Below are 12744 nucleotides of genomic sequence, written 5' to 3' on the forward strand. Positions count from 1 at the left end.
GCATGAGACGCCATGCCAAAAAAACAATATACTAAATTGAATAAGAGAAAACACAGGGTATGCCATGTAATAAAGTTTGCTAAACTAGTTTTAGGGAAATGGGCTGGGTACATAGTTCAAAGAAGAGACATTGCTTTTTTAATCGAAGAGCTAGGCCCGTTTCAGACAGGACACCGGTGTCACGCTCGTATATAATAAGGATGCCTTTGTATTCGAATAAAGGGGACTTTGTATTATATTTATGAACGCACCAGAGATAATGAGTCAAAACGTGTCCTGTACACTTTTCCGTCGACCGCTACATTCTAAAGCCCGATACACTTGTTTTTATTACCGCAGCCAGTTTCATGTTCTGATTTATACCGCTAAATTATGCTTTGACTCATTAGCTCTGAGATGTTCATAAACATAATACAAAGGCCTCCTATATTATATCGAGCGCGACACCGGTGTGCCGTCTGAAACGGGCCTTATAAAACGCGTGCAACGTTAAAAAAGTTAAGAATTCTCCGGATGTTCGTGGTAACTCACGCACAGTACCGAGAGGAATGGCATCGACTAAACGTGGCCTTCAATCTGCATATAGCAGTGGATTGATCCAGGCGGGTAATAATGAATAAAATTGGTCATGATCAGTTCGATTATGAATTTGTAAGTATTGGAATAATAAAACTTTAAAACATGGCGATGCTGAAAAGAAAAACTCACATAATCAATCGATGAAAACCTTGAAGAAAAAAATAGTTTTCTAGTTGATAAAACAACCGTTTCTAAAGCCATGGGTTGCGGGTTTTATCCCGCAACTGGAGAAAAAATGTATGTTGTGTTTGATTCAGTGCTACGACTCAATGAGTTGGGTTGGGCGAATGGATAACAAACATCCCTCATTATCAATCTGGTAATAAAAACTCTACAGTGTTGAGGTTCATATGCGTCGCTTAAGAGCGTACATAAGTGAAACGGCAAATAATTTTCAACAGTATGTGGAACGAAATTTTGCAGTCGTCGCCAATCGGAGACTGACAGTCGAGGTGGGAACACGTCAATTTGTTTTGTGATGGCGTCGGAGGAATATATTCTTAAATCGTGTAAAGATGACTTGAAAAAGAAAACATGTCAATGAATATACTATTCTTATTACGAATATAATAATAAACATAACATTAAAAGGACGCATGTTGGATTTATATGACAAATTATATTTCGTTCGGCTCGCGTCATTTGCACAATCCGCGCATCGCCTAGTCACGATCTTTTTAGACCATGCCTCAGCTGAAGTATAGCCTTAAGAGCGGACATGGTTTAAAAATTATAAGTAGATCTTAATTCCACCTCTCGTCATAATTAGTGGGAATTACCCAGCTATAAGATGTATACCATAGTCTTTTATAATGCTTTAGTTTCCTGGAACTTTTCTCTGCAGAATGACCATATAAAATTTATAAATATAATAGTCCATACCTAACTCAATGTAAAAAAATAAGCAGGTAGGTGTCTAACGTTTTTCATTTTTCAAACCAACAATAATAAATTGTTCGTGCATTATTCTAAATGTATTCACGTATTTGAGAACGTTGCACACAGGGTTGTTCAAGAAAGCTTTCATTGCTTATGGTATAAGTTATAACAACATATTATGTTTTATTCGAAATTCGAAAAATTTTATGTTTATACCTACTTACTGTTTATTTAAAACTACTACCCCGTTTACATATGCATGGATTTACTGTCCACAGTAAGAAATTGTATAATTATTAAACATGTACTAAACTAAACATGTAGGTACATGAATCACACAAGTTTGGAAGCTTCTGAGTTTTAATGCGCAAGTATGATCTGCGCCTGCGTAGTAGAACGATAATGGCGAACCTGCCGGTAAAAAAACGAACTACTCGTTTTGAGGTTAACTGATTTTCAAAACTTCCTGTCAAATAGTACTATAAAATGACAACATCGCGTCTGGAATTCTCATTCGAATCCTGGGTCTGACAAGTACACATATTGATTTTCAATTTGTGTATGAGTCAGGGTATGGACCTAATAGGTTGAGCAAGTGGCTGACATTCATTTCTCGTAAAATACTAAATCTGTTAATATTCCTATTAGGATCGGACATGGTCGGAAAAGCTCTGCACCTGCCTAGTAGAACGAAAATGGCGAACCTGCCGGTAAAAAACGAACTCCTCGTTTTGAGGTTAACTGATTTTCAAAACGTCCTGTCAAATAGTAGATACTATAAAATGACTGAATCGCGTCTCGCTACTCTTGAAGAATGAGATTGGAGGGACAGTCAGCACTTTTATGTGTAAACAATTATTGTCACGATAGTTTGAAGTAAGCACTATTGCCGACAGTAAATTCACGCACGTGTACAGGCGCTATAATTATATTTCTTTGTTTTTTGCCTTTTAAAAAACTGTTTTTTTTCTGTAATGTGTTCCCTGAAACTCTCGATTCGCATTCGTACACTCACGGTTTGCCACATGAGTGAGAGAATGAGAATATGGGAATCCCCGCGCTTGAAACTGAGGCGTAGCCTACGTCTTACCGTCACACAGTAGGTTCTTTATATATTAGAAGAATAGTTTGACGTTGTGTGCAATGAATTCCCAAAAGAATACTAAAATAAGTGTCCTCAGTCAAAAATACGTCCGATCAAATTAAAAAATGACAGCCTACTTGACATTATTATGATAATAAGTACTATAATATACTATACTTTTGATACTATAATTGAATTAATTATAATATTCAACAATACTATTATAATAGTTTAGAAGCTGTGTAATTTATTAAATTAACTAATTCGGCCCAATTGGAGTTAATAATTTGTTTATTGTAATACAACTGGTCCACAACTTGTCTATTTTAATAGTGTTGCCACGCATGCGGCAAAATTTCTAGCGTTATCAAAACGCCGGTAGGTACACAACAAAAAAAGCAACTAATATAACATTTCAAATGATATTATTAAGAACATAATCGCCATTACAATTAGATAAATGTTAATAATGATACGATTTTGTTTACAAGCGGAATCTATCTGCCCCGACAAAGCTTCTTATCAGTATGTATAAAAACCTGACCTACCCAATCTAAATTGATCGAATTTTATAACGCTAGCATTCCGTATGAAATAAATTGCTCCTAGATTATAATGCTGGCCGAACGCTTGGAGCGGTTCGCGCCTGCCAAAAATTAAACGCAATACGCGTTACATGTTGCTACGCAGTTTGCCTACGCTCTTTGTTCGTGACTTGTTTTTATGAGTGTTGTCGTATTGATTTCACATTGGCACAGCTAGAAAAACAAGTAATAAAAAAATATAATAAAATTCTTAGGTTTATTTATAAACTTTATTTTAAGTCTTCAATTAATTTTTATTCAAACACATCAAAACATAATTAATACTATTATTTTATTATTATTATTTATGTTTTATATGCCGACTGTTGTCGAAAATCTTTCCGTTCAAGCAAGTTGTTTATGTACTAATAATATTTTTTCATTGCTTTTATATCTTGATTAAGGCTTAACTAAACATATAATATCTAAATACCTTTATTGAAATAATTCAATGGTGTTTAGATCAAGTTGAAAATGTTACTTTAATCAGACGACCTACTGTCCGACAAGATGATCTAGGCAATAACCGGAAGTCACTGGGGTCGAAGTGCGATTAACTAAATAGGAGAGGCTACTTCACAGTTTTAACACGTTGACAAGAAGATCTTGTTCGACAGTAATATTACTCATTTTATTGGGAATAATGGTTTTCCACCAATAGTTGATAGTATGATTTATACAATTTTATTAAAATACATAATATTAACGACCTCAAATATGACAATAGCAAAGGCATACTATTGACCCTGAAAGAAAACTATTGCGTAGGCCGTAGATTATAAATTAATAAGTGTAAAACACATCGTCAAAAATGCATAATAATAAAATTATATTATTTTCTCGGTTGGGCTTTTTTACTAATTGAAATATTAGGTGCATTGTCCTCACATGGGGAGGGGGGGGACAAGTCCCTAGCCAGGGGGCCCGGGTTCAGGGCGTGCCAGATAAACACAGATCACAAATTTACTGCAAACATTTTAAAATATGTGGTTACGCCATGCAATATTTTATGTTTGTCGATAATAATTGTCGATAATTTAATAATCCAAGTGCATGTATTCAAAAATCGCTAATAATACACTGAATACTCTTAATTTTAGACCTAACAACATTAATTTGACCTACTGTTTTTTGTCACAATGCCATAAGCTTAGTGATTCTGGCTTGTGGGCCTGCTTCAGGATGACTTAAGTATTTATTAAGTCAGTGTTTTATTTATGATTACTTTTAAAATCGTATAAATGATAGATAATAATTTTTTATTACATTTACATTCTGACATAAAAATTAAATGTGTATTTTTTCTATAATGTTGAGATAAGGCTGGAGGTAACGAAAGCCTTTTTTATGAAACTTTACAATCTATTGAGTTGTCAAAAATATAACATATTATAAAATAAAAAAAAATAAAGTGCCAATCGTGACTGGTAAGGCAACACGCTATCGAATAAATTTTCCACCAATCGCACGGCGCTATGACTTCATAACGCGCCAATCGCGGCGCGGTAAAATGATGTCATGGCTATTTTAAGCTATCAAGCGGGCGATTGGATCCGTGATGTTTTGATCGCAACGCGTACGGATCCCATGTGAGCTAGTCCATTTTGAATTTGGCATGTCGGTGGTTAAGTCAGTCGGGAACTTCGACCGTTGTAAATATTGTTAAAATAATATTATATCCGTTCATTATTTAAACGCGGCGCGTATTAAACATTAATAAAAAGAACTCGCGTCATTTGGATGATTTAACGGGAGCAGACTAAAACAGGTCGCGAAAATAATAACAATTTGTTATGCACACGTATGAAATGCATATGATTAGAAATACTTCAACCCTTTCCTTGGAATTTGCGGGAAAATGCTTTGATCTGTTCGAAACTTCGCGGAGTTGGTCAAACAAAAGAGAGGCCTTCATCAAGACAGTATCCTGCGCGATATTTCACTACATGCACAGACTTTCACACTTGTTCTGGCGATTGTATGTTGTGACGCCTACTTTTGAAGTGAACGGACATTGCCTACAGAAAAACAGTGATAGAAATTTTCCCCAATTTGACAGTGCCGTAAAAAACATCGCGAATCAGGGGCAGATTGTTTCAAGGACACATGGACGTTTGTCGGGAGTCAGCACCAGTAAATTAGAGCCAGTTTTGTGTGTGCCATCCAGTTTGACGGACAGTTGTTTTTCGGTGGATTGTACGTGGAAAACAGGTGGTTTTTCTTGGGCCTTTGCCCGTTCAGTGACAGATTGCTGTGTATCCTATCTGGCGGCAACGTAGCAACGGGTCTATACTTTATTTTCATTCGTAAATTGCCACCGTGTGGGCGTGTGTATTATTGCCGGCTGTAAGTGTATACGAGCGACGCACACAAACGCCAGTGTAAACAAAACGCCGTGAAAATCCGGCGTTCAAATATTTTCCCCAAACGAGCGTCAATTTTCCCCCATTCGAACATTTATCAAATTCAAAAAGGGCTCAAAACGACTTTCACTTAAATTAAGTTTTTAATTAACAAATAAGTTATTATTTAAACATTTAGTGTGTGAATATTATCAAATTGTGGATTGTGATTAATTATTGTTCTATCAGATTTTTTGGTGATATTTATGCAAATCAAGCGGGTGGCTGTACATTTAAAAGGTAAAGTTTTTCTTTTATTCATTTAAATTATAATGTTGCATTTCCCCGACCACATCAAAAACCACAACATTCTATTTTTAAAATTTATTAAAAATCCCTTTAGGTACACTGTTTTATCCATGATTTTAGATTTTAGCAATAGATCGAGGAATGCAAACTTTAAATATTAAAAAAACTCAAAAGCGATTCGAAAACCCTTTTAGTAGGATTGATTGAATTGATGGCATGCATGCACAAAAAAATATGAATGAATCTCATTTACTTTGCGATTTTATATGATCGTTCATTATATAAAACCGTATTCTAGTCATAAACACTAATGTATGACGCTTTCATCTCAGTGCAATCCCGGCATATGTAGGTAACCTAGAATGCAAATGTAATTTTTTTCATTTGATAATCTGCAATGCGAAATGATTTACAGGCAATCTGTCCTGCTAAGTAAAAATATAGTGTTTTTAGTTTTAGTGAAATTGTTATAGATAGGAGAACCCAAATTTTAAACTAAGTACATTTTAGTTCCTTTTCTCTTATATTATGTAAAATTTTTGGATTATTTTGACATAATATAAGAAGGTTTGGTTTCCCCACAACAATTTCACTAAAACTGACTAACTGTCTTTTTGTATATGTCTGTCTTATAACTATTTCAGTAGGTACCATTGGCATAGCATAATATTTTTTTGAACATCTTTGATATTATGTATGTCTTCTTCTTCTTTCTTCTTTCACCCTGTCACAACCCAGCATTGGTCATAGGGTATTATGTATGTACCAATGTACCTATATCTTTACTCTATATGTTTATAACAAAAATTTGTGTTTTTGGTTTTTCTATTAGGTACATACTTGTATGCTTCCCTTGTTCAAATAATTAATTAAATCGTAAATTAAAAGATCAATCAGTTCCACACATAACTACATAGTAAATAATGAAATGAAACTTCTTTTAAAAGCTCCCTCGTAAATTAAATAAGGTGTCTTTGAGAGTGCTTCAAAAGTCCCCATATAAATATAGTGTATCTTCATTACGAAGCATATAAAGTGAAATAATATAACATATATATATATTTACAGTTGTAATTATTATTATTACAATTACAATTACCATAAAACGCCACTTGAATAGCGTCCCGGGCGTCGCGACGCTGCGGGGAGCGTCGTTGTAGATTGTAGAATGTAGGCGCCGAGTTTTCAAAGCTGAATAAGACACGAGTGCGACGGCGTACTAATGCACTAACTACGGAAAAATAAAACATTTCAATAGCTTTACGATGAATGAAAAGCATGTCTTCGAAAGCATACATATTTCGTTCATAACATAATACCTATGCACGTGAACAAATTAACACTGTGTTGTGTAAAACTGTTTATAAGTTGTATACAAATATTTCTGCTAAGATGTTTATAATATTTTCATACAAATGATTTATTGTATAACTTTGGTTCACGTACAGATTATGTCTACAGCTATTATTAACTATGTAGGTAGTGATATATTTTTGGCATTAGAATATTTTGTTTAGAGAGCTCTAAAAAAGCTAAATGACTTATTAATTATTATACATTATAACTAGGAAAATAAACATAGAATCATATTGTTGTTGGTGTCTAAGTCAGTTGAAGGGTTGAAAGTCTATAGGGTGTAAGTGCCAAAAAATTCTATAACAAGTTTTTTTACTTCAATACAATCTATATGCCAAGCCAAATGATATTCTGAAGGGTCTTAGTTTCTAAATCTACCATTTTTGTCACACACATTGAAATATGGGCGGGGTCTATGTGCCCCTACATACCCCTCTACATAGAACGTTTCAATATTGTCCATGTTTAAATATTTTATTCTTCCTTTGTTTATTTTATCTTTACAATTATGTAAACTTATCAGAGTATACTGATGTCTCCTGTAGCTTTGTAAAAATAAAAATGTAAGTTTTCATATAGGATCTATGTTTTTATTCTTTTGTTTTAGTTATATCAGTTTTACATTTTTGGTACATATACCCTTAAAGTGGGGCCACACCGGCAACAAGTCGCGCGACAACTCGTTAAATTTTACGATAATTATCATAATTGCTTAAGAAATTTTACGATAATTATCATGCTTATCGTAAAATTTAACGAGTTGTCGCGCGACTTGTTTTCGGTGTGGCCCCACTTTTAGACTTTCAACCCTTAAGTTGTATTTAATCGCTTGGAAGATGCACTATTTCACCAAGACAGTGAACAAACTAAAGCAATCCTCTTATTAATCAATACTTGGTAGTCTGGCGTTGTCTCAACTGTTATAATTAAGTAATTTACTTGATAATTTTGTAAAGATAACTGACGAGGCAGTTGCCACTAATATAGCAAGTATTGAAATAACAAAGTGAGAAGCTAGCGACATCTTTAATACTATGAAATTATTGGATCTGAAATCGTAACTACAATATATAGTTATTATGCACATAGTTGCAGTGTACGCGAAACATTATATAAACATAAACAATACACAACATTTGGTAATTGACTAATTACCTTCTAAATAGACCCTTAAGCAGTTACTGTCATATTCGTGTACACATTGGTGTTTGGTAACGTCATTAAAACAGCAACTCGACACTCGCATCATGTCAAATAAAGAAATGGTTGATAGCTCGTGCACCCATTAGTGATTAGAACAATGTAGTCATTTAAATTATATTAAGTAGGTATATATTCAATATTTTATGAGATTGTAACTTTTCTCTGTGTGCACACAGCTAAGTCCTTATGTATAGTAGTTATTCTCTTTTTTGTTTCCGTCGGTATGCAGTATTGACTACTTAACTGATACAGTATGTGGTAGTATGAGAATTGATTGTATAATAATATTATACATCATAATTATTGTTATAAAGTGCATTCATAATATAAAAAAAAACACATATCTGTCTCTGAGATAATGAATTATAGAAAAAAAATATTACAAAGTAAGTACTTAAGTAATTATACTCACATAAATTATTTCGTCACTGTTCTGGCAGAAGATACTAATTCGAAAAAATTACATATTGAGTTAGTTATGTTCCTTATATCAAACTTTACCGTCTGGAAACCTTCTTAATAAATAAACAGTCTTTATTTTAAATTCATCCTTTTTACGATTACTTAATAAACTCACATGATAGACCATTATTTCAAACATTTTAACATCTTCAAAGTCAAATTACTCAAAACTAGTATTCTCCAGTTAGTGTGTTCTGCCAGAACAGAGACGATATGTAGATAACACCTACAATATTTTCCATATAAACGTTTTACAGGTTTTTATGAATGCTTCATTGCCTTCATTATAATGGTGCTGGCGATCTTAGGGAAGCCTGCTTGAGCAGAATCATTTTCGCATCAATGATTGAGTGATGGCCCAAATTCCGCCATAATAGCAATTAATGGAACTATAATAATTGTCGCTATAAAATGATTTTACTAAATACTGAATAAGTACCCATTCGTATGTTTATTATTAATATTACGAGTATGAAAAAAGTAACTGTAGGTATATCAAATATTTCGTAGAAATAAAGCTAGAAACCTACGTTGGTTTGTGTAATTTAATTGACCTTTTGTAAAACCTCCTAACATACATAATTCGAAAGAAACCTTTATAATTGGAAAATTCTTAGTTAGTTATAGCGGAAATTTCAATCTTTTAAATGCGATGTACTACCTACTTCTTACTTAATATGTTTTTCTTTTATTCTGAACACATGCTTTATGGGAAATTACCACAAATTGCTGCATTTTTCTTGCAAATGCATTGTTTATTTATAGGTATTGAATTAATAATCAAATTTACTCGCTGAATGTGTATGATAGCACCTGTCTGTCTAATATCATGAATACAACCATACTTACAACTGCGATGCTGAGGATTGAACGAATATAATACGAAACGAACGAAAGTACATATTCATTGAATACAATAATTATATTCATAGAGCGGAATGCAGAAATATTTGTCATAACTAAAATTTCTTTAGCAGAAAACACTATGCAGAAACATTGTCCTTAGTTAAGATCATTTCTATTGAAAATAATACCATAAGTATTTAAAAATTCTCTTTCCTATAGTTTAGGTAAATTATTTTATAATTGTTAAACGATGACAAAAATATGACAACTGCATTTTATAAATGCAATAACTATAAATACATATTAATATTTAATTATAATACTCGTATGTTTCCGCTATAAGTCATTATACGTGATTCCACAGGCACCGTAAGATATTTTTTTAACATAGTAACACTAGCGTCAAGTGTCATTCTTCACCCGGCATTTTGTATTTCTGCGGGCTGGCGTATAAAAGTAAAATAATATTCTGCAAGTACATGCCAAACAAATTAACACTATCAATATCCATATTGAGATACATTGTTAAATGAATTTGAGTGTATGGACTGTTTTATAGACATGCGAATTTATTTTGACAGCAGCTGTCAGTGGTAAATGGTAATACAGAAGGGGGCGTGTTCATAACAAAAGTAGTATATGGTTAAGGATTCCTTAATTCTATACTCAGGATTGTCTATAGTTAAGTCATGTTTTTCGGCGACTTATCCTTAGGATCGAAATCTTGGATTGTGCATTCCGCTCGAGTTTGTTTCACACATATATAGCAGGTACCTATGCGCTGATTAGAAAACTGCTCTTAACTCATTTTTAACATTTATTTGTCATTTGCACTTGTGTAAATAAATAAATAAATAAATAAATAAAAATTGTTAAAATTAGCAAGTGCATTTTATTATCATTCATTTTAGTATAGTGTGTCTTTTAACTATTGGTAATAATTAAAAATCTATATATTATTATGTGGTGGGTATCACAGTGCTGTGGCATTGGTAACAATCATGTACAATATTTATTATTGTACTACAGTATTATTTTCTTCCCCACTAAGTTACATAAATTGCATAATATAAAGAAAATACGGGTTCTTTTCTTATGATAATGATAATAAAATGAATTTCCCGACTCGTTTTCTTCTGGGTATGCTATCAATGCAATCCTTGTCTACCCGAAGAGTGATTGTTCTTTTAATGCATTTCTCTTTACTTCTTCGTGGGTTCATTTACGATCCGTATAGGTATACTGGCAAATATTAATTTTCATGTTCCCACCAATATCACTCGTAACTCTACAGTTTTCAAGATACCTCGTCGCTGGACAGATGTTATGTTTCATTATGCTGTGTATCGTGCAATTAACTTATTTGATGGCACCATAAAGTTTGATTTATTTTTTATTAACTATATAATGTTTGTGGACGTGTTAAATAGGTTAAATTTATAATTGTATATGATATGGCGATATTACATATTACAAATTGAATTAATTGGCATTTCCATGTAGGTATCAAGTCATAGCTGACTTTGTAGATCGATGACCGCGACAATAATCTTTGTATATCTGTAGTCTCACTTAGTTAATTAATAGCCTAATTATTATATAATTATAAGTTGATAAAATAATAATCAGTACGTCATGATTGATAAAAAGAGAATTATTCGATTGTAAGTTTTCGACCGAAGCACATCGCTCTGTGCTGTGATTCACATTATTGTAACAATTGTACACATGTACTGACGCAATTTAAATAAACTCACACCCTTCATAATCACGACAACGACTTCTCATCTCTCCTCGTCACAACACCATTGGCCCTCACACCGACAACCCCTACAGTGGTGACCCCGACGTTTCTTTAATATTTACATATACACATGCTGTCTTTTCTACTTTCATGTTATATTAGTTGTTATTTGTAATTAAGATATTTTAATAATTTTGTATGTATTATGTATTATGGCGCATTTGCCAATCGCTGTAATGCCGTAATACTCTTTTTCTAAATAAATGAATAAAATCAATAAATAAAATAAATAAATATTATACATCGATGGTTAATATTCAAACATGGCCGAGTTTTAGATATTGGTATTTTTAAACACCATTTTTGATTATGTACCGAAATTACTGCACCACAGTGTTTTTATTAATTCTACAACTAAAAGTGTATAATATACTCAATGTCGTTATAACTTCCTATATAATAAAGTTACTTAGATGGAATGTAATAAAATTGCCATCATTAATTCACGTTACATTGGTATTTCAATGCATTATGGCCTGAGAAACAATTAAACTAATAGCGCCTATGTAACAAAGGGCCATTAAACGCGTTTTATTTCCCTTACATTGTTTGTATTATTTTTTTAAGATTTTGTTCAATTCTATCACGACGCATCAAGGAGACTAATTAATTTCAATAAACCTCTTGTCCATAAATTATGTACATACATAAACCATGTAGGTACATCGTATAAAAAATCGGCAATTCGATTTAACTGCATTATTGATTGACGATGTATGCAGTACTTTTATTAGTCTTATTACATGGCTCTCACATCCTGAAGCGGCTCCTGGACCAGAATGTTTGCCGGGCCCTTTACTTATCGCTAAAGTTAAGGATAGTGTGATGTCCTACGGTAATGTTCCTTAAATGGTATTCAAAGTGTGGCAAAATTAAGGACATTCCATGTATGTAATCCACTCGAATATATTATTATGAAGCACTGACAGCGACTCATTTTTGTGGTAGCTAAATAACATGCGACCCTTCGCCATTTTTATTAGCCAGAAAACACACTTAAAATTATTATTTACCTATATTATTATATCAACCATAATATCACATCAAATTCCATTGCAGTCACATATTTTAAAATGTTAAAACTCTTGTAAAATAGCACCGAAAGCGACTTTTTTACTATTACAGCAAAAATTTGTGGTGTGTTTATCTCACTTAACTGTTCAACCCACCACGACGGGGCCCCAGACTAGAGCAATTTCACCCCTCCCCCCGCCGTGTGGGGGCCGTGATTCCAGCATTTAGACGGTTTTTAAAATCGTCATATATTACGAGTATCTATGGGAAAATTTCTTATCA

At 33.0% G+C, this 12744-nt stretch overlaps 1 protein-coding gene across 1 annotated transcript in view; it reads left to right on the top strand.

Annotated features, from left to right (window-relative positions):
* The first annotated feature begins 4722 nt into the window (after positions 1-4722).
* Positions 4723-12744, top strand: part of Atf3 (Activating transcription factor 3) — a 174355-nt gene continuing 166333 nt past the window's right edge. Inside the window, exon 1 of the mRNA XM_085948739.1 lies at positions 4723-5768. The gene's annotated coding sequence lies outside the window, so the exon portion shown is untranslated. The remainder of the gene's footprint in view (positions 5769-12744) is intronic.

This window comes from Rhyacophila brunnea, unplaced genomic scaffold (genome assembly GCF_057557595.1).
Source record: "Rhyacophila brunnea isolate RB1 unplaced genomic scaffold, BYU_Rbru_1.0 scaffold_21, whole genome shotgun sequence".
NCBI lineage: Eukaryota > Metazoa > Arthropoda > Insecta > Trichoptera > Rhyacophilidae > Rhyacophila > Rhyacophila brunnea.